This window comes from Mustela nivalis, assembly GCF_964662115.1.
Source record: "Mustela nivalis genome assembly, chromosome: 14".
Taxonomy (NCBI): Eukaryota; Metazoa; Chordata; class Mammalia; order Carnivora; family Mustelidae; genus Mustela; species Mustela nivalis.
This window is the reverse complement of record NC_139033.1, coordinates 73,236,866-73,259,397: the sequence shown is the minus strand read 5'-3', so window position 1 is coordinate 73,259,397 and position 22,532 is coordinate 73,236,866. Positions and strand designations below refer to the sequence as shown.

At 42.8% G+C, this 22,532-nt stretch overlaps 1 protein-coding gene across 24 annotated transcripts in view; it reads left to right on the top strand.

Moving 5' to 3' along the window:
• EPB41L3 (erythrocyte membrane protein band 4.1 like 3) overlaps nt 1-22,532 on the top strand; it is a 233,040-nt gene that overhangs the window by 64,238 nt on the left and 146,270 nt on the right. For 5 of the 24 annotated variants that reach the window (XM_082699164.1, XM_082699160.1, XM_082699137.1 and 2 more), the window contains exon 1: nt 21,094-21,408. The exons of 17 other annotated variants lie outside the window; for them this stretch is intronic. The gene's annotated coding sequence lies outside the window, so the exon portion shown is untranslated. Of the gene's footprint in view, nt 1-21,093; nt 21,409-21,960; nt 22,015-22,532 lie in introns of those variants that run through there. 2 more of the 24 variants (XM_082699170.1, XM_082699162.1) reach the window with 2 other exon arrangements.

Here is a 22,532-nt window from a genome sequence, read left to right as displayed (position 1 = left end):
CACCGTTATTTGAAGAAAAAACAAAACCCTATTAGGTAGAGTTCTGATGCCTGTGTTCCACCCCACATTGTCTGATGTCTCTCCCCTTCCCTTAGTACACAAAGCCTTGAGAGGGGCTGTGGGGGGCTTCAGGGGATTGGGGTGCCACCGACAGCAGGAAATTCAGTAGGAATGGAGCAGCTGGGAAAAGAAGGGAGAATTTTTATTTTTATTTCCTTAGACGAAAAACTGAGGTGATCAAAGTGGACTATCTCTATCTACTTTCTGACCCATTACTTCCCAACTTATTGTTACATAGCGGGAGGAGGGGCAGAGGGAGAGAATATCTTAATGATTATAATCAAAGATTATAATGATTTATGATTATACTCAAGTCTATTTCCATCCTTTATTAATAAAAACCTTTTCCCTCATCAGTTTCTTGTGCATTTTGTCTCTCTCCTTTCCTCATCTGTTTCCTCATCTCTAAAATGGCAGGGATCATAGTAGCTCCATTACACAGTAACTGAGAGAATGATACAGGCAAGATACAGAGCCCTATTTTCCCCTGCAAGATGGCAGTAACTTAGTAATTATTATCATCATCCACGTTTATTGATATTTCAATGTCTGCATTTTTTGACCTCTCTTCAATCCACTGAATTATTTATCCCCAAAACTCAACTGACAGTGCTCTGGTTATCTTCTAAATCTAGCAGACTCTTCTCAGTCCTTATTTTCTGGAGGACTTAGCTAGCTCTACTCAGTCTTTCTGACAGCTCCTTCTCGGTTTTCCTCCCTCTACCCAACCCTAACCAAGGGCTCGATCTTTGGCCCAAGTCCTTGTTTTTATCCATGTTGCCTCTGGATGGGGATTTTATACAGACTAGTGTTCTTAACTTCTCTATAATTCAACATCCCTGAGCTTTAAGCAGGTATTCCACTAATTGTTAGAAATACGAACTAAGTGTCCCCTACCCCACTGAGAGTCAACATGTACACAACAGAATCTGTCATTTACCTGACACTCTTTCCTGTGTTTCCCCACAACCTAGGTCTTTGCCCCATGTCTGCTTGATAGGTAAATGGCACTACTACTCAGTAGCTGCATTACACAGTAACTGAGAGAATGATACAGGGATCTAGGCTAGAAATCTAGATCCATTACAGACAGTACCTTTCATAGCAAGTTAACTCAGTCAAACTTTGTACATTGAGTGGCAACTGTCAAGAAATGGGACATCATGTCCTGCCACGGGTTTTTTTCCTATATATTTCTAAATCCCTCTCATTTTTTCCATCCCCACTCTTAGTGCCCTGCTAATAATTTAAGAATAATAACTGATTTATTGGTATCAAGTGTTATTGTTTCTTGTTTAAAGGATAACAAAGCTCTTCTCCTTAGTGGTGCTGGCACTGAGCCATCCTCTGTCTCTCCAGCCCTGTCTCCCACATGTCATCAGAACAGTAGCTCTAAAATACAGATCTAACCATGTTGCTTCTGTGACTATGAACCAGCACCCACAGGTTAAAATTCAAGGACTTAACCTTGAATTTAGTCATCAGTCATTTCAGCCTTACCTGCTTCTGTTCATTTTTTCCCCCCATCTTCTCTTTTCACAGAGTTCCCTATACTCCTGGGTATTTCAAAGATCCTGTGCCTTTTCTAATTGTTCCTTCTGCCTGGAATCCCCTTCCCTATCCTCATGTCATCCTTCTTTGCTGGCTAAATTCCTGTCCATCCAGAAACACTCGGCTCAGGCTGTGTTAAGAGCCTTTAACAGAGGTACTACCTCTGCTGGAGGTAGTACCTTGGCCTACCTCCAGCAGAGCATTCCCTGTATTAAATGATCTGTTCATGTCTGTTTCCGCATTAGACAAGCAACATTGTCTGTTTTTCCCTCCAAAGCCAGAGACCAGCCATCCTTCATTTGTTTTTGCTACCCTAATGAGTACTAAGTCACACAGTGAGTGCTCAATAAATATCAGAAAACAACTGGAGTAGGGCCAGGAATAGGAATAAGAATAGTAGGAATAGGGCCAGGAAGGTATCAGGGGTCCCTGAAAAAACCCATTTTGGTCGTATGCAGACCAGAGCTTTGAATGACTTCTGTAGGCTTTATGAAGGGAGAAGGTTTGTGCAAGTGGCCGATCAGACCTGTTCTTCATCATCATTTCCGATGTTGTTGCCATCATCACCATCAGCATGGTTAACCCTGATTGGGCTCATACAATATGCCTGGCATGTAACTGTCCTCCTATTGTTTATTTTGTTTAGTCATTCCTTTCAGCACTGTGAGGTTGGTATCCTGCCTTGTCCCTCACTTACTGATGAAGAAACTGAGCTTTAGAAAAATGGAGTACCTTGCCCAAGGTCACCTAGCTCATAACAGGTTGAGTGAGAAATGGAACTAGGTTATACAATTCATTCTTCTTTTATCTAAGTCGGCTACATTCCCCATTTTTGTTACTGAATCCCAAGTTCAGCCACCCATCACCAGAAAGACCAATACTCAAGAGATGAGTGTTGACTGGAAAGGAATATAAGCTTTATTCAGGAGGCTGGCCACCTGGGGACAAGGCTGACTCTTGTCCAAAAGCCAGCGCTGTGGTTTCTGCTTCACCAAGAGAGCTTTGTTTTTTAAAAATATTTGACAGAGAATGAGACAGCGAGAGAGGGAACACAAGCAGAGGGAGTGGGAGAGGGAGAAGCAGGCTTCCCGCTGAGCAGAGAGCCCAATGTGGGGCTCATTCTTAGGACCCTGGCATCATGACCTGAGCAAAGGCAGACACTTAACAACTGAGCCAGCCAGACGCCCCAACCAAGAAGGCTTTAAAGGATGAGGGGGTCATTGATCAGTAAAGGGATACCGTGGCCTCTAACATTTGCTGATTCTGTATAGGTTTACTGGTTCCCATTTACAGCTTTCAGTGCTTGAGGATTGTGCAAGAGATTGAATTCCTGTTCTGTGATGGGCAAGGGCTTTCTAGTCTCCTCCTAGAAAGGAATGTAGGATTTCTAGATCCATCAGGAAGGCTAGCAAGTCAATGAACTTAAGAACACCTATTAATAATCACCATGCTGGCTAGGAAGATCAAGGTGGCCTCACTTTCATTGTTTAATAACTTTTGTTCATCCTTCAAGATATAGCTCAGTGTGGATACAGAGCAAGAAGCTAAGCCATTTCTCAAAGAGTTATTTGGTTTTTAACTTTATATTTTGAAACGATTTTCAACTGAACAGAGGAGTTGTAGAGGTAATACAGGAAGGATAGCAATCACCCAGTTGCCCCTGAGGTTAACAGCTTGCATAGTCATGGGATAATGATCAAAAACTAAGAAACTGACATTGACACCATACTGTAAACCACAGACTTTGTTTATATTTAGCAGTGTTCCCACCCATGTCTTTTTTCTGTTTCAAGATCCACTCTGAGATCCCCCCTTGCATGTTAGTTGACTTGCTGGGAGCTCCTTAGTGTCTTCTAATCTTGTGTTTCTTGGCACTGACACTTTTAAAGAGTAATGCTTCAAGTATTATGTAGAACGCCCCTCGATCTGGGTTTGTGTCATGTTTCCCTATGATTGGATTAGGGTTATGCATTCAGGGGGAGAATCCCATAGGTGATGTGTCCTCTCTGTGCCTGTGCAGAGGCGCAGAGCTATGTGACTTTTCACTGATGATAACTTTCTTGGTTTCTGCTGGGTTTCTCTCCTGGAGATACTACTTTTTTTTTTTTTTTTTTTTTTTTTTGTAATTAAGTAACATTTCGGGGGAGATATTTTAAAACCATGCAACTTAAACTTTGACCCACTAACTTGAACATTCTCCAGGGAATTTTGGCCGTAGCAATTATTCCTGTGGTTTTGTAATGGTGAGTTTTCTCTTTCCTTCACTCATCCTACAATCATTAGTTGGAATTCTTCTGTAGACAACAGTTGTTCCTTTTCCTCCTTTTATTTATTTATCCAGTCATTTATTTATAGCAATATGGTCTCGTGGATATTTACTTTATTCTTTGGGTTATAATCCAATACTATCCTTACTTAATTTTTTGCTTAAAATGTTCCAGCCGTGGCCAGCCGGAGCTCTTTCAGATTGGCTCCTGTGTTCTTTCTACACACCCATACCCTGTCTTCAGTGCTTTCTCACTGTCTGGCACTGCAAGGTGCTCCCGGCTAATCACATGAAGCAAATTTTAAAACGTTATTTACAACTATGTATCATATTTGAAAAATAAAATTTCTCATTGGACTGCTCATTCAGTCTACCACTGGCCTTTCGGAAGCTTGGCACTTCTTACGAAGGATTTGCCTTGTATGGCCCTAAAAAAACCACAGAAGATAGTAAGTTGTTTGTTTTTCTTTCCCCCCCCAATGTAAAGTCTTAGAAATTACTATGTAAAGTATGGAATGTAACATTCAAGTCACATAACAACGCCTGCCATTTAATTTCCTTTCAATAAGTGTGCAAATGTTCTTTTTCCTGATCAGTGTACCCGAACAAATGTAGATTCTTGGAATGGTATAGCAGGGCATCCTGTGGTGTTCTCTAGAACTTTAAGGATCTGTGTGCTTAATTCCCCTATTTAGATGAACTTGTACTTTACCCGAGGCTCTGCCTTAGTTCAGTAACTGGCTCTCTCTTCCTACAGAGTGAATTAGGGTTGAAAAAGTTAAAATTACAAAGTTGCTCTTCTCAGGTAGATCATGCTGGCAGAAGTGCATAGTCTTTCTAAATGTTTCCCTGGGGGAGCTTTTTCTGAAAAGTTAATTTTAAGGTAGGGATGAAAGTTTACTCTCAGATCTCCAGAATGAGTGTGGATTGGAATGGTCTCCACCTATCAGTCATCACTGTTGGTATGCCATTAATCAAGGGAACCCATCTAATTTTAAATTTAGCTTTAATCAGCTCTTGTGCTATTTCCATTTTTATATCACCCATTTATACAAACACCTTAGATTACTTTCAGCATCTCTGCAACTCAGAGTTGCAGAAAAACCTAATCCAGTGCACAGATTCTGGGAGGATTTGTAGGATGAGGAGCATTTTGGGGAAGGCCAATGTTATACATTATATATATATATAAATGGTATATATAAATGGTATATATATATAAATGGTATAATGGTATCCTCCTAAAGCTCAAAATACTCATACCTGATGTAGTCTAATTGACTACATATATATATATACATATATATATATATATACATATATATACTACATATATATATACATATATATGTACACACACACACACACACACACACACACACACATACATATACATATTACTTCACGTTGGGATTGTATTAATGTGTTTGAGCCAAAGATCAAAATAAGATGAAAAGAAACATTGGGGGTGCCGAGGTGGCTCAGTTGTTAACCACCTGAACCTTTGGCTCAGGTCATGATCCCAGGGTTTTGGGATTGAGTCCTGCAGTGGGCTTCCTGCTCAGTGGGGAGCCTACTTCTCCCTCTTCCTCTGCCTGCTGCTCCCTCTGCTTCTGCTCTCTCTTTGTCAAATAAATCCATAAAATCTTAAAAAAAGAAAAAAAAAGGAAAGAAAAGAAACATTGATGCAAAGTTAGGCTAAATAACATATTCATTCTTTAAAGTGCATAAAGGCAAAATTTTAAATATAATAACCATTGTCATAATACAGGTGCAGTATAACATTTTTTCTGGTCTTACCAGAAAAGCTGTCACTTATGTGGCAGATGAAAAATATTTTATTTAGATCACATAGAAAGAATCTGAGAGAGTAATAAAACCATCAGTAATTCTGTTTAGTCTTTACAGGTTCTCCTGGAGAGGTAACCGAGTAAAAGCTACATGATTGGTATGAACTGCCAGAGGGTTTCACATTCGACTAAATAACCACATACTTATAACCCATGCATTTGGAAGTTCATTTGCAGATTGATTATTTGGAACTCAGCAGACACTGTCCCTCAGAAAGACCATTTTAGTGGTTGGCTTCCCAGGTAATTGGACAAAAACCTATTTCATCCACAATTCACGTAACGTCTGGATAAACTGTAATAAGTTAATGATACCCAACTGCCATTTTTTTGCATCGGTGCTGTAAAGCTCTGCTGTTGGGGTCCTACCTCTGGTGGCTGTTGAGTTAACTAGGAGTTTACAGAAAGCCCCAGTAGAACATTCTCTAGCCTCATTCTCATCGTAAGACAGGGGCAGAGGCAGGGCTCTGGTGACAAAAGGTTCCCATTGTTGGTACGTAACTCCAGAGTCCCCATCATGTTGTCACTCTCATTTTGCATAAAACTGGCATTCTAAATTAGGAAACCAGGGAAAATGTCCCTCTCCATTAATTTGTAAATAGGGCTGTTAATAAGTCCAGACTTAATGATATGAGAACATTCCGTGGTGGAAAACATTATCATCTATTCTATTGATCTATAAATTTAGGCTGACTGGCTGCCTCAACGTCATAAAAATAAAACTGTAGGCAAATATTGTGAAGATCACAAAGTTCTCTACAGGGGAAAAAAAAGTGTTTATTCATCTTCATAAGTATATGCCAAATTATTCTTTTTGAGGGATATACAGAAATGATCCTGGAAACTTGCCACTTTAGCAACTATCATTTAATTAATTTCAGACACTGTGTAATGTTGGCAAGGAAAATCCTCCTAAAGCTCAAAATACTCATACCTGATGTAGTCTAATTGAATTAAAGCCCCACTGTCAGAGACTAAGAACACTTGGAGAATATGAATGTCTCTGTCCTACTGTGCCCTCTCCCAGATAATGACCCTTAGAAAATTAATGTATTTGTACATAAATGTTAATAACAACAGCTAACATTTTAAAAATTATTTAAGAGATTTTATTTATTTGACACACAGAGAGAGCTAGAGCGCCCAGGTGGGGGGAATGACAGAGGGAGAGGGAGAAGCAGGCACCTTGTTGAGCAAGGAGCCTGGTGCGGGGCTCGATCTGGGGACCCTGAGATCATGACCTGAGCCAAAGTCAGATGCTTAACCGACTGAGCCACCCAAGTGCCCCTAATAATAGCTGACATTTATAATGTGCTTACTATGTGCTGGGCACAGCTGGAATAGCTTAACATATTTATTTGATTCTTGTGTGACCCCATAAAGAGGGTGATGTGGTCATCTCTCAATTTGCAGCTAAGATACTAAGGCCCTGAAGGATAACTCACTACACAGCCAGCAGATTCCAGAACCAGGTTTATACTCAGTTCTTAAACACCTAGGCTGGGCAGCTTCTATATAACTAAATATAATACATAATTATTCTATATTTCACCAGCTTAAATTCTCCACATAAGCATAATGATATCTGGATACAAATGCCATGATCTGTTGCTCATTTCCAGGCTTTTATGAGGCTCATTTCTGTTTCCTATTTGAAAGGGTCTCAGAATGGTTCCCCTAGGCACTGGGGATTTCTGTACATTTGCAAAACCCTGTTCCTAGTGGTCTAGGCCCCAGGTTCCATTGATCCTGCATATCTGTTGCAGTGTTCTGTTTTGTATTGATTAAAAGAAGCTTGAGTATTATATGATAAATTGCAAAAAACCCAAGTATACCGGAGTGCATTTGTTCAAAGGAATGCTGACTTTTTGGAGAGGAGAGATATTCCAGTAAATGCCTCTATGCAGATAAGTATAGTTCTACTGTTTACCCGATTATGACGTGGGCAGTTACCTAACCTCTCATCTGTAAGATGGGTATAATAGTCTTAAGGATATTTTGAATCCCGAGTGAGAAAATGTGTGTTAAGGACTGAAGCATGCCTGGCAGATAGTAAGTCCTCGATAAATGATAGTTGTTTTTGTGGGTAGAGATGGTTCTGTTGCTCAAGATATTTTTGGAAGTACTTTGGGAGCTTCCTTCCAAATTAGTACATTAAACTATCCTAAGAATTCTGTTGACTGTGTTTATAGTTAAAACTCGGGGTTTTGTTTTGGTTTGTTTTTGACACCCGATGACTCTGACTGTAGCCAACCCCTTATTCGTTAACCTGTGCGAAATCATCGTGTCTCCTTCAAAAAACCCAATCCATCTTCGACAACATGAGTGCTTGGGAATTTTTGAAGTGATTCCCAAATAATGAGGCATATGTTCTTCAAATGCCACAAATAATGAGGCATATAAGAACTTCTCAGATGAGTGCCTTGAAAAATGCTTCTAGCCATGGCTGCAAGACTGGAAAAGAAACAAACAAAAACAAACAAACAAACAAACAAACACCCCCAACCTGTTAGGACCTGCACACATTAACATAGAAGATCTTTATTTAAAAATAGGAGGTCTGTTCCCTTCGAGCAGATGGGAGTTCCTGCACTTGTCCCATTTCCGTTGGGCAGTGTAACCAAGTCAGCAGCCTCAGCAGATCAGCTGTTAAGGGCTCCTGGATGCTTCTTCCCCAGCCCATCTGGGAAGCAGATCTATAAGTTTGCTGCCCCCCCACCCCCATCCCCCAGAGTTGAGAGCCCTCCTCCTTCACTTTGGTGGAGTGGGCTGGTTCTCCAAGTGGGCTGGTTCTCCAAGGGCTCCCCTGCTCAGCTTCTGCATCCTGGAGTCCCTTGAGGTGAGATGGAGGGAGGAGGCCTCAGGGCCCCGCCAGGCTGTGGCGGCCGAGGAGAGTGGCCAACCGTGTTATTGTGAGCTGCCCTCCTAACAGCAACACCATCAGCAACACCATCATTTGACACTGACGCTTACTAAGTGCTTCTTAAATCAATTATTTCATTTAATCCTCTCAATAGTCCTTGAAGCGGTTTCGTCATTCAGTTTAGGAATGAGAAAACAGATAAATGGAGATGAAGCAACGTGGCCCAAGCCAAGCATCAGGGCGCTGGTGCTCGGAAGAGCCAGTGGGCTGACTCCAAGCCTCATGCTCTGTCCCCGATGTGGGGCCTCGGGCAGACAGAGACACTCCCCGTCTGCCTGGCTTTCCCTCAGCCAATCCCTGATGTCTGAGGTAGAAACATCTCATTTTTCTGCCCTTTAATTTCTCTAACAGATTAATCACTGACATCCAGAGAGCAAATGGGGTTCAGTGGTGATGTCCAGAGGTGGAGTTTCTGCTCTGGGGCACAGTTGGGTCATTCTCCTTCCTATGCTGGTGTCTCCTGAGTGCCAGGCAGTATGCTAGCTGGGGACACACCAGTGAGCAGAAGCAACCCTAGTCTTAGTCTCATGGTGGGAGACAGGGGTTCCTTCAGTAATCACATACACACATGTAGCACATGGCAGGCGTGGTGGTGGTGCTGGAAAACAGAGGGACTGCGGCCACCAGAGGAAGTGTGACCAGTCTGCCAGAGCAGGGGGAGGGGTAAGGTTCAGGATCCTGGAGAGATCTCAGGTTGTTGAAACTTCATTAGAAGGTATTGTACTCACCCCGAGAGAGTGGGAAGGGAGTGTGCTAAGCTGGAGGACACAGCATTGTTCTTACATCTCTGGTTGTTTACGCCTGTCCCATGTCCCCATGTCCAGGCAGGGCATGGGAGTGAGGGGGAGGGGAGGCTGGATTAGAGACCTGATAAGAGTTTATTATAGAACTGATGGCAAGGAGGGAGCAATGTAGACAGATCCAGGAGATTAAGGTAGAATGCAAAGGACTTGGTATTAGATCTAATAAAGGGGTTGAAGGAAAGTAAGGGGCCAAGAAGATACCAGGGTTTCTAACTTTCATGACTGAGGGTTGGTAGTGTCATTCACTAAGCTACTAGTACCTAGTACTAGGGACTTTTCTTGTTTTTCTTTTTTAAGGATTAACGAGCCATGCTACTCATTCTGGAATACACCAATATCAGTTAGAGATAACTTGTTGCCCTCACAGAACCTGCAATCCAGCAGTGTTGGGGGTGAGGGCGAGAGGGAGTGATTTAGATATTCTATCTCCTTAATTTGTTTAAATTATGGCTGTTGCATAAAGTTGGCGATGGTAATACACACAGATACTCTTTCCAGGGGGTGGAAAGCCTTAGAACTTGGGTGCTCTGGCAGAGGAAGAGGCTGGCTGGGGATGAGGAGACATTCTTGGCAGATGAGGGAATGGCCTGGTGACCTTGGAAAGGCACCATGAATCACTGAATAAAACCTTAATGCAGACCAAATGGAAAAACACAGCACAGCCTTCAAGCTTGGAATTACAGAATCGAAAACTCATCTTTCATGGGCATGCCAAGTGCAATCAAAAGAAGTGAGCCATTTATTGGGCACAAGTGGGATGAGAGTGATTTGTGAAGACAGAGGGTACATTGCAACTTCTTTTCCTCCAGCCGCCTCTTAAATTCACTGCCTGATTGTTGCTAAATCTTTATAAGTATCACCATGGCAACCATTGATATGAAAAATAATATTAGCCTGGACACTTCCGCTTCAGTTGATCTGACATTTTCCGCCGCACTGGTCAATTTCATTGTTTGTGCGGATGACTAAAGAGGGTCCTGCTTGGATCCCGTCATATTTTCTTTTGTCCTGAGAAGATGAGGGCTTGTTAAATCCACCCTGATGTTAAGAAATGACCCAGTGGCATTTTTGGAGGGGTGGCTTTGCCATTGCTTCATCTCCGAGGACGCGGTGGGAGATGCGCCCAGCCGGCGTCATGTGTATTGGTTCATGGGTGATGCTGGGGAGTCCTTTAGGGTGGTTGGGAGACTTGGCCCAAATCAGTTCCACCAGTGGCAGTGGAGTAGGTATAAGGCATAGAATAATGCACATTGTTTTATCACAGGCCCACCATTCTTAGAGTTTCCTCCTTCGGAATCTGTTCCTTCTGGTGTCTCATCCCAATCCTGGTTACCTAACTGCTCAATTCTGTATTTTCTCAGGGTCTCACATTTTATTTTATTTTATTTATTTATTTTTGACTTTATTTAAAAGAGTATCACATTTTATAATCCCTGCTGCTTTCTTCATTCTTTCATCCAACAAATGTACCACGAATGCCTTCCCATTGCCAAGTACTGTTTGAGGCAGCTGGGTCACCAGCGATGAGGAGCCCAGAACCCCTGCCTTTGTGGGACATAAGCTGAATGGTAGGAGACAGACCATAAGCATGATAAATAAGGAATTGACCAGTATGTTAGGTGATCAGGAGTCAGGAGTGCTGGGGTCACGGGTTTAATGAGGTTATCAGGGTAGGCCCCTTGGAGAAGGTGACACATGAGCAGACATGAGGGAGATGAGGATGTTAGTATGAGAGAAGCCGGGCTGGTCTGAGGAGCTGCAAGGCGAGAATGAGAGAGACAGAAAGTATGGAGATGTGTACAAAGAGTGGGGTCAGAGGCCCTGAGGCCGGAGGATGTAGGTGGGGAGGCCTTTAGGGGCTTTAAACATCAAAGACTGATGTGATCTGGCTCATTCTACTAGGATCACAACACCTGTCTGGCAAACGACTGGAAAGGAGTCATGGTGGCAGAAGAGAGAAACGTGATGAGGTTGTTGCAGGAATCAGGCAGGGGATGGTCATGGCTTATGGTTTATACCAGAGTGCTAGCGGCGGTTATGAAGAGAAGCGGCCGTATTCTGGATCTGTGCTGAAATTCCAGGGCCACTGGGATTTACCAGTGGGTCAGAGCATTCCCCTTTGGTCTTTTTCTCAAACTGGAAATGGCAGTAGAATAGTCTTCCTTGTAAAACAGACACTTACCTATACAAAGATTCTACGCATGCTACCACTTTTTAATATACTATTTCCTTTCCTGTAGAGGACATCCCAAGTGAACATGCAGAATTCTTTAAGAACCACTTGGCATTGTGGTTAAGAGTACAGGTTGCAGAATAAAACTGACTGGTCCTGGGGTGCCTGGGTGGCTCCGTGGGTTAAGTCTCTGCCTTCAGCTCAGGTCATGACCTCAGGGTCCTGGGATCAAAGCCCCCATTGGGCTCTCTGCTCAGTGGGGAATGTGCTTCCTTTCCTCTCTCTCTGCCTACTTGTGATCTCTGTCATCAAATAAATAAATAAAATCTTTAAAAAAACAAAACAAAACTGACTGGTCCTAGTTGTGTGACTAGGGACAAGTCAGTTAGCTCCTCAGTGGCCTCAGTTTTATCTTCTCTAAAATGGGGATCATAAGAGTTCCTGCCTCAGAAGACACTGAGGAATAAGAGAAAATATACAGATGAAGCACTTAAAAATCTCTGGCACACAGTCTATAAAAGAAAAAATAATAATAACGATGATGACTTTATTAGAATTTGCCTTACATTCCTCCAGTGGCTTCTTAAACTATAAACGACCTGAGTGTTTTTTCTATATTTGTATTCTTTGAGACTTTGTAGTTCTCCAAAATGCCCCTGGTAATGGAAGTCATTCCTTAACTTAGTGCTACTCTGTATGCACAGCTGATGCAATGTTTCTGTATTGTAAAAATCCAAAAAAAAAAAAAAAAATCCAAAAAATCCCACAACTGAATACTGACGATTTTGTGAAATTTAACCAAATGTGTGTGTGTGTGTGTGTGTGTGTGTGTGTGTGTGTGTGTGTGTTAGGCTCTCTAGTGAGAGATCCATCCAGCTGAGGAGTCAGATCATCCTAGCTTCACCAGTCATTGCGTCTCCTTGGATACATTGTTGAACTTGCTTCTGCCCCATTTCCCCATCTGTAAAATGGTGGTGATCCTAGAATCTATGTCACAAAGTTCTTCTGATGGTGAAATGAGGTAGTCTTATAGAATAAGAGCTTGTAAAACAGCTCGTTGCACAAAGTAAATGATCAATACAGTTTGACTCTAGGTAGAAATAATGTTCCCTGGGCTGGGCATCATGATTCAGGATCCCTGTGCCTGAACACTGCTGGGAGAAAATCGCTAGCTCCCATTCATAAAGCATTAAGATTATATATTATTTAGACATGACTCCCTATAGATCCCCTCTAATTTTTCAAGTATTCTCATCTGTTTTTATCAAAAAGTACATGCTGGAACCTTCTATTATTTTTCACTCAAGATAAAAGTGAGTGTGTATGTGTATTTTCTCTATTTGACACAAGAACTTGGAATAAAACCATGAATGATATTTTTTTCCTCTTGAATGTTTGAAGAGTTGTTGAAATCCTAGTCATGATATTTAGTGTGTTATGAGTTCTTTATGCCTGTCGTTAAATATGCCATCACTTTATTGACACTTTATAGTGAAGTGGGCAGCCAGCTACAGTAATAGGCTTCCCCTAAGGACTGTGAGTATTAACAAATCTGATGGCAGGGACTGCCCGGGAAACCCAACGTGTTCAAACACCAGCTAGCTTTATAGAGGATGATGGGTACACACATGATTAATCCATTATTGGCTGCTGTCAAGTAGCCAATTCAGGTAATTTGTTTAAACATAAGGATATAAATAGGTAGTCAATATCTATTAATTGGTTAATTTTTATTAAGAATTTATATTAATTCTATTAACATTTACTTTTATAGTGCCTTGCTTTCGAGGAGTAATTAACGTTCAGTTTTGTGATTTGTACTCCTATTCTTCCACTCAACCTACACAGAAGAACTACTTGAAAAAGGTCACAAAATACTGATACCTGGGCCTCACGTTCTAAAGGTTGTGCTCTAATTGGGTTGGGGGTAGATCTCAAGCATCAGCATTATATTTTATTTTTTATTTATTTTAAAAGATTTTATTTATTTATTTGGCAGGCAGAGATCACAAGTAGGAAGAGAGGCAGGCACCTATAAGAGACTGAGAGAGCAGGCTCCCGTGCCCGAAGTGGGGCTCGATCCTGGGACTCGGGGATCATGACCTGAGCTGAAGACAGAGGCTTTAACCCACCGAGCCACCCAGGCGCCCCAAGCATCAGCATTTTAAAATTATATTTTAATTTAATATGTCAAATGTATACAGAGTAAAGGGAACTATAATAAGCCCATATATATCTATCACCCAGGTATGATACTGACCGTCAGTTGCTGTTTTTTTAAGTGTTTTCCTTAAGTGATTCTTCAAATGTATAGCCATGGTTGAGAACCGTCACGTTATTCTAGTAAAACAGAAAATGGGAGTAATATTTCAACGGATATTGATAACAAGAAAAGCTGAAATTGGAAATTTGCCCAAGGCCACATTACAATTTTCAGGTATCATCTAGTACTCTGTTCATTGGGCTCTAATGGTATACATGAACAAGGTATGGGTAATCCCTTAGATCTGTGCCTGCTTGATTTTGTTGAACTGTGGAATAATTTGGGAATGGGCATTGGCACACCTGGAAAAAATTTAGGAAAAGGCTTTGAAGTATAATGGTTTCCTATTTAGAATCATTGCCTTGGGGGTGCCTGGGTGGCTCAGTGGGTTAAGCCTCTGCCTTCGGCTCAGGTCATGATCCCAGGGACCTGGGATCGAGCCCTGCATCAGGCTGTCTGCTCAGCAGGGAGCCTGCTTCCCCCTCTCTCTTTGCCTGCCTCTCTGCCTACTTGTGATTTTTCTCTCTGTCAAATAAATAAAATCTTTAAATAAAATAAAAATTAAAAAAAAAAAAAAAGAATCATTGCCTTGACTCAGCATGATTCTTAGTGACCTAAGGCCATTCAGTGAAACCTGGCTCAGAGATAAGAAAGGTCTGATGAGCTAGGGTGGGACAAGTAGATTAGAAAGATGGATCAGAGAAACATCTGGGAGGGGAATAGGTGGTAGATATTGTCAACATATTTATAGAGAAAAAGCACTAAACCAATGGCAAATCAGTCTTAACCTATAATGAAGTTTGGTAAGCTGTTTCATACATGTAAATACACATCTATCAGAGTATCTTAGTGAACTCAACATTTGAGTTTCTACCTCAACAGTGAAGAATTGTGGGCAGTTCCTGGTTCCTGAGTGGCACACACATGGAAAGCAATTTCATCTCAGAGTTGGACACAACTTTAGATATGATGTCGCCTAAGTGCCCACCTGATTGAGGACTCTCTCTGGGGCCATACTGATGTTATGGTATCTTCTTGAACATTCTAGGTAGACAGCCTGCTGCCCATAAGACAACCTGGTCCATATTACAATAGCAGTCCTTTCATTGAGCTGAAATCTCTTAATCAGCCTTTTAACAAAAGAGGCTATTTCTGATGCCCCCATGTCGTCTTGCCACTTAACTATATGTAGATGGAATGCTAGAATAAAATTTTTCATGCTTAAAAATCTCAACTATAAAATTAAAAGAACCTTACAAATCCATATGAAAAATATAAGACCCTTACAGTAAAATTACCATGAATTTAATAGGATTAATGATACTGTTTTTCTTAACAAAATTCCTTGTGTTATATCTAAGGGTAGGAAGATATATAGCCTCTGTTCAATTTCTTTTTTTTTTTAAAGATTATTTATTTATTTATTTGACAGAGAGAGAGATCACAAGTAGGCAGAGAGGCAGGCAGAGAGAGAGGAGGAAGCCGGCTCCCTGCTGAGCAGAGAGCCTGATGCGGGACTCGATCCCAGGACCCTGAGATCATGACCTGAGCCGAAGGCGGCGGCTTTACCCACTGAGCCATCCAGGCGCCCCTGTTCAATTTCTTTATTTAATTTTGTCCATTAGTTTTCACTGATCAGTGCATGGGGTATGTTTTCATGTGTATGTCATACCAAAAGGTATTAATAATTTAGTCTCTATTTGTAGGGTTTGAGATTGTCAGATCTCCCATTCAACCAAAACTGCTAGCAATTAGTTCTCCATTTCCTGTTTTAATGAGACATCCCTTGGCAACTTTGTAAAGATGTTTTGTGCACTTGGAAATTAAGGTCAGAGTTGTAGTTTTACTGCAGTCTTAGCAAATGGGCATCTAATCCAATTATTGCTGGAATTGGGTACAGAACAATCTTTCATTGTTATTTATTACTATACTTACTGCTAATGAACAACTATTGCAAACTGATGCATGCGACAGGATCCAAGTAATAACTCTTCTTGCAAAATGTATGCTGATTTGTAGTGTAGACACCCTTCAGTTCTGCTACCTATATGCTCAATGAGGCTAACCTCCTACCACTTGTCTCTGTTCCAACTTCTTAGAAACATGTCTGAGCACACTAACTTTGTCACCTGTGGGATTATTGTTGTATGCTGGTCTCCTGGATCCTGGGGACCTTGTTAAAAGTGCCTGCTCTCTGGACCCCAGAGGTTCTGATTTGCTTATGTCTAGGGCTGGACCCAAGAATGTGTTACATTAACAAGCACTCTGAGTGATTCTGATGTAAATGGTGTGAATACTTCTATCACTTACCAAGATGATTGTTGACATGGAAATGTAAAATTTGAGCTCTTTACAGACAACCTGGATTGAGAAACTCTGGCATCCTCAGATTTGTATCATCTGCAAATAAGCCTACGTTGCATGTTTCAAGTTCCTGATAAATATCTTGAACAGGAAAAGAGTCAATAGAGGAAGCTTTTTTTAAAAAATGGCTTTGACTTATTAAATGCCAGATTTATTTCAAGGGACACAGATATTCTAGATGGTATTTTCATTGATTCCCAGAACATTCTGGAAGCTGTGGACTAATCCTAAACCACACTGTTAAATTAAGCAAGTACAGTGAGGTAATTGGAAAGAGAAAAAAAAAGTGCTGTAAAGCAGGGATCAAATTAAGAAGCACAAATTAAGAAGCAAAGCTGACATTTTCTTTTTGGTATAGTTATAGCTATACATTTCTTAGTTTGTAGGTTAGCTGTGGCACGTTTGCCTGAGAGAGAGTTGGCAAGTTAATAAATCAGACATCTGAATGTGATTACTACCCATTTTTTCCCCCTCTTAGCTAATTATTATTTTCTTTCTTCAGTTATTTCTTGTTGATTACTGTTAAAACAAAAAATAATAGCTGGTTTGGATTATTTACAACTTTATAGGAGACTGAGAGGCATTTGTGTCTTTTGGGGGAAAGTGATTGAAATGTTAAGTGTCTTAGTATAACCCAGTACTGATCATGTTTGGGATATCACTGTGGTCTCAGACAGTGAACAGTTTGGGAGTTGAATTTAGTAATTTTATAGATTGCCAACTTCCATTCTTTGTATTTTGCCATTATGTATAAACTGGCCAAATATAAAATAGTCTTAATGCATTTTTATTTTTACTCAAGGGGAGAAGAGAATTGAGCATTTAAATTTATAAACAACTGAGAATTAGAGTAACCTTAATTTTTTTTTGGTTAAAATTATTCTATTTGAAAGTGCTGAGCTTTCTAAAATTTACTTGAAATGGAAAAAGTAAAAAAAAAAAACAAACAAAAACCCAGTAAGTGTATATTTTAATACTGTGGAATTTATACAAAATGTATTGGCCCCACCATTATGACCAATATTTTTACAAGAGTATAACCTAAAGAGAGAAAGGAGGTAAATAGGAAATTCTGATGAATAGGAATGATTTTTTAAAATGATGTGTAGGCATGTCTAAACTTGTTCTCTCTCATGTGTACATATTTTTGTACATTTTATGCTGCATTTATAATTATGAGTGGTTTTTTACTTCATTTTGCATCTGTGCTCTGCATGTATACAGACCCCTGAAATGATGTATACAAACCCTGAATGAAGAGAGCATCTGTTAGTCTTAATGAGCTATAAACTTGACAGTATTCTCAAACCCTAGAAACTCTTAAACATATTTTTATTTCATAAGAATAAGCTTGCTGCATTTGAATTAGGCATTCATCCCCATAGTTCTCTTATTTATGGTCCCTGGTAATGCCTGGCTAAAGACTTTGTGTCCTGATTTCAAGGACTTAATGTGCAAAGGAGGTGCCTGACAGAATCCTGAGCATACAAGATGCCTCAACTAGCTACTACAAGTGTTGGTAACGTCTTAATGCTAAGGCATCTGAGACTAAGGCATCTGAGATGTCTTATTACTAAGGCATCTGAAAAACAGTCAACTTAAAGTGCTGGAGAATATGCACATTTTTAAGAACATCACAGTGCTTTATGTGACAGTAGTCTGAGGTTGTCAAAGAGGGCAAGTGAGTGTTGCATGCCTATTCGAGTAGCCACCTTTGTAGGTGGCTTCCATATTCTTTGGTTAGGCTTCTCTAGTCTTTCAATCCTCATGCTGAAGGGTGAAGTTCCAACATACTCGCTGGCCAGATTCTTCACTGTTTCTTTCTAGAGTCTTGTCGATGAGACTGACAATATGATCCCTGAGTCTGCAAAGTCTGCCATTGGCTGGGCTCTCAGGTTAGAATTATGTCACTCTACAGGTAGCAGAGTACCAGCATCAAGGAGTCTGTATGCTGGTGGCACCTGGGGTTCAGTGGAAGTTTGGGGGACATCCTGTCTCTGTGTTTTGGAATAAAGTTCCACACACTTGTTATCTCGCCAGAAGTTAGCTATGCCCCCTTTCTCTGTACCATGGCTGGAATTCTAGATGGCTTGTTGTCCTTCAGTAATACATTTTGTATACAACAGAATAATTTTGTATACAAAATAACATTTTGTATACAACAGAACAACATAAGTAAGATGTTAATGTTGTAGGGTAAGCCTTAGACCTATGATTGAGACCAGAATGGGCACTGTGAAACCTAGGCTGGAGTCATGGAATCTTCCCCCACATTTCATGGATTATTTCAGTATTTGCCATGTAGATATAGTAAACTAGAAAACTGATGAACTAGATTCTCAGAATGAATTTGCACTGGCTCTGGGACTGTGTGAAAAGCACTCCCTTGACCCAAGGACTACTTTTCTGTAACTTACTGAAAAAGGACCAGTAAGAATAAAGAATTCTCTGGAACTGTAGGAGGCTTCATTTTTGGTAGTGAGAGGAATGCAGGGAGAAATGAGTCTTTATGAAAAGAAAGCAAATCCAACTGTAATGGGATCATCCCCTTGCCTTCTACTTAATTTGGTTACTTTTCTTCTTTTTTCCATGGAGAAAAGCTCATAGTTTCCTGATAAGAGTTAAAAAGGTTTTTCATTATTGCTTTTACTCAGCACGTAGAGATGTGATAATGTCTTTTTATTTTATAGACCCCCTAGTATTTTTGAAGCATAAGGAATTTTGGAAATAATCTGTTTTTATACACGAGGACATTCAACTCTCAAATACAGTGAACTTACAGTTCATTAGTCACCATCCATTCATTTAGTGAAAATGTTCGGTGCCTGGCTTGCAGTGTTCTCAGTGAGGCACTGTGGGGAGACAGAGATGACTCTGAGGGGCTCCTGCAGGATGTTAATAAGGTAGAAGGAAAAGGCTTTATTACAGAGACACAGCAAGTTACTGGTAGGGCTCTGTGCAAGTTTTCATTTGGCATTTCTTTTCTCCATATCTGTGCCAGGAAAATTAAAAAATCAAAAAAGAAGAGCTGAGAGGCTTGTCAAACTCAAACATTTTTGTAGTACTTACTTCCCAGATTTACTATTAACCATGAAGCAATAGGGTTTGTACTCCCCAAGTTTTGAATTCATGGAATGTTCAGATAAATAGCTAGGTACTTCTAACTTGTAAAAAACATTTGGTACTCTAATATTTTCTCCCAAGAAAACAGACATCTGTACATTTTTGCTGATTTTCTCCATTACCAGGAAGATTAAAATTTGTGAATCAGGAGAAAACAATTTGCTTTCAATTAAAAAATAATAGCAAAAATATGACAATAAAGTAAATGAATATGAAACCATCTGTGTCTGAAATGATAATGCCAACTTTGTGTTTGTTGTAAACAATGCAATTTGTTCAAGTCCATTTTTAAAGAAGAGTGTTTACATGTGCACACAAACAAGGAAAAAACTCTTCATTCACAGATCTTATATGCCACGCACACAGCCATATAGGTACAAATGTGAGATGTGTATATATGTCTGTAACATTCCTATGGCCTGATAGAAACTTAATATAGGTGATCCCCAAATATATCTTCCAGTATTTGAACTGTCACCGTTATCTATCACATGATAGTTCAGGTCCTTGTTCCCCCTGGTACTTGGAACAATGCCCCAGTCACTTCATTTCAGCCCCTTGTAATTTGCCCATCTCTGCGTCACCAGATTATTTTTCCTTTAACAAAACTTCTGCCACATTTTCTTGTTTAAAAATTCCCAAAGTTGGGGGTACCTGGCTGGCTCAGTGGGTTAAAGCCTCTGCCTTCAGCTCAGGTCATGATCCCAGGGTCATCAGATTGAGCCCTGCATTGGGTTCTCTGTTCAGCCTGGAACCTGCTTCCCCCCATCCCCTCTCTGCCTGCCTCTCTGCCTACTTGTGATCTCTATCAAAATAAATAAATAAATAAATAAATAAAAGATCTTAAAACAAAGAAAAAAAAATTTTCCCAAAGTTGCGCATCTTCTACTGAATACAGGTTCAAAAATTCCATAGCAACATAGTAACCATGATTTTCCAATCGTCTCTCCCATGCAACCAGAAAAATGCTCCCTCCTAAACACTCAGGCCAAATCTCCCCACCTCCGGAAGCTTCACTGACAGACCTAGCCTACTAACCTTTGCCACTGGCTTTTATTCGGCACCACGTCTTTGGTACCCAGTAGTAAATGCAATATTTTGTGAATCCATCCTTCCACCTTAAAGTGAGTGGGTGAGCTTCTGAAAGGGTGATGAGGAACATTTAAAGAGGGCCTTAAACATTTTAATATATACTAGTTAGTTACTTGATTAGAGTTTATTGTTGAGATGACCTAGAATAATTTCTTTCACCTGTAAATCAGAGCGTGACCCCCCCCCGCCCCCCATTTCAGCTGAAAGCTTGATCAATAATGACTTACTCCCCTGATAGACTGGGAAGCTTGGGAGGCCACCTGTAACTTTGGATCTTGATGGTGGGAAGGAGAAAGTGGGAAGGAAGGGGCCGCGGAAGGCAGCCTCTTCCTTCAACCTTTAATTCAGGTGTTTCCTATTAATTTCGTATTTCTTGAACACCCACCCTGCGCAAGACGCTGCCAATTTGATTATTTTCTCTTTTCCAAAAGAAAGAAAACAAAACCATCACTGCAGTCCCTGAGTCAGTAAATTACTCACCTGACGGCCAGGAGGACCCTCCCCCCACTCCCCTTTACAGTAGTGTCTGGCAGGCCTGAGGAAGGGGACAGAAAGCCTGGGCTGTAATCTAAAGTGAAAATCCAAAGACTAATGCTATTGGCAACTGTCTCAAGGCGTTGTCTCCGTGCCAGACCCTGCGCCAAGATGAAGAAGCCTGTTACAACCTAACTGTCCTGAAGTGCTGCGGTGGCCCCCTCCCCCGCAGCTGGGAGGCGAAGGCAGGACGGGGTTGGCTTTCTCTGCGCCGGCTCTGGGCGTGTGCCCCCGCCGCAGCTCCGCGGAGCCTCCGAGCCGCCTGCAAAGGGGGGCGGGGAGCGGCGGCGAGCAGCCCGCGTCTGCGGCTTCCTCCCCACGCCCGAGCCTCCTGCGCACAGCCGGGAGGACGTAAGCCCGAGCCTAGTCCCCACGCCGCGGCGCGCGGGCTGCCTGCCCAGCCGAGGTAACTTTTCTGGCAGCCGGAGCGGGGGGGATCCTAGGGGGTCTCCGGTTTGCGAGGCGCGGAGGACTAGCGGGAGGCCGGGGGAGAGGAGCGCGCGGTGCGCGGCTGACGCGTGGCTCTGGCGCCGCACAGCCGCCCGAACCGCGGGAGCTCCGCGCTGGGCCCGGCCCTGGAACTCGCCCGCTCTCCGATCGGGACCCCCGCGGGGCCGGGCCAAGCCGGTGCGCTGCGCCCCCCGCCGGGGACGTGCCCGCTCCGCCCGCCGGCCGCGCTGCAGAATCGGCTGGGCCGGCGCGCTTAGCCTGAGCATCGGCCTCCGGCCTGGGGACCTCCCCCGGAGCTCTGGCCGGGAGGGGCGGCTCGGTCCCTGCGTCCCTGCAGTGCCAATTTGCCCAAATCCCCCGTTTGGGGCGCCATGTTTTAAGTTACCCCGGGGCTGGGGGCGAGGGCGAGGCAGACTGCGCAGGGAGGGGCGGGGGACCGGGGGCGACACTGCGGCGCCGCCCGGGGCGGGTGGCCGGCGAGCGGGAGGGGCCCTGCGCCCAGCGCGCCGCGGCTGCGGGGTCGTCCCGGGTGCCTGGCGCTGGCGGGCGCGGCGCAGGGCCGGTAAGGTGCGCTCGGCACAAAGCATCCCCGCTCGGGAGCTGGCCGGCCGCTTTTATGTAACTTGTCTCGTTCCCCGAACTGGGGCGGCGTCCCCCGGACGGTGGCGGGGGCTGCAGCCCGGTAGCCGAGGGAGGAGGAGGGAGCATCCTAGAGAGGTGGCTCCTGGCCCGGCACCTGCGGCTTCCCTCGCCCCAGCCTGCGCTCCCTTGGCTCCCTTCACGGGAACCCGAGCGCGGGGAGGCCGAGGGGCCGGGAGCCTCACTGCTCACCTGGCGCCCGCGGGGCTAGGAGCTGCCTCGGGAGGTGTCTGCGAGGGCGGCTTTGCGGCGCGTGGGGGTGGGGAGGCCGGGGCATCGGACGGCGGGAGTCGTGGTCTCGGCCAATTCCTTGCGGGTGTTTCGCAGCTCCTGCCGTGGGGGCTCGCTTTCTTGGCTTTCCCCTCTCATCTCGCCCTACTTCTTCCCCTCCCCCTTTCCCCTCTCCCCTCCAACCCCCGCCAAGTTCATGGCTTCTGCAAT